The sequence below is a fragment of the Cucurbita maxima genome, unplaced genomic scaffold (assembly GCF_002738345.1).
Source record: "Cucurbita maxima cultivar Rimu unplaced genomic scaffold, Cmax_1.0 Cma_Scf00162, whole genome shotgun sequence".
Classification (NCBI taxonomy): domain Eukaryota; kingdom Viridiplantae; phylum Streptophyta; class Magnoliopsida; order Cucurbitales; family Cucurbitaceae; genus Cucurbita; species Cucurbita maxima.
Genome location: NW_019272178.1, coordinates 128,021 through 128,288, shown reverse-complemented (window position 1 = coordinate 128,288; position 268 = coordinate 128,021).

The following is a 268-nucleotide window of genomic DNA, read 5'->3' as shown; positions in this document are numbered from 1 at the left end:
AGCGTCGATTGCATCGATTCCATCAACAGTCTTCCTATGAGTTTATGGTGCATGACCCTTTTTTTTACCATTCACCTTCGAGCGCCACCATAGTTTTGCATCGTCCATGAGATGCATTGCGACCAACATAACTCTTAGGTTCAATGAGCAAGTTCCAGTAACCTTCAAGTATTGTTCTACGTCAAAAATAAAGCTTTTTAATTCCTTAGCATCCCGATTTCCATTTAAGGGGTTGTGTTCTTGGATTTTAAGCTTGTTAAGTCCACAT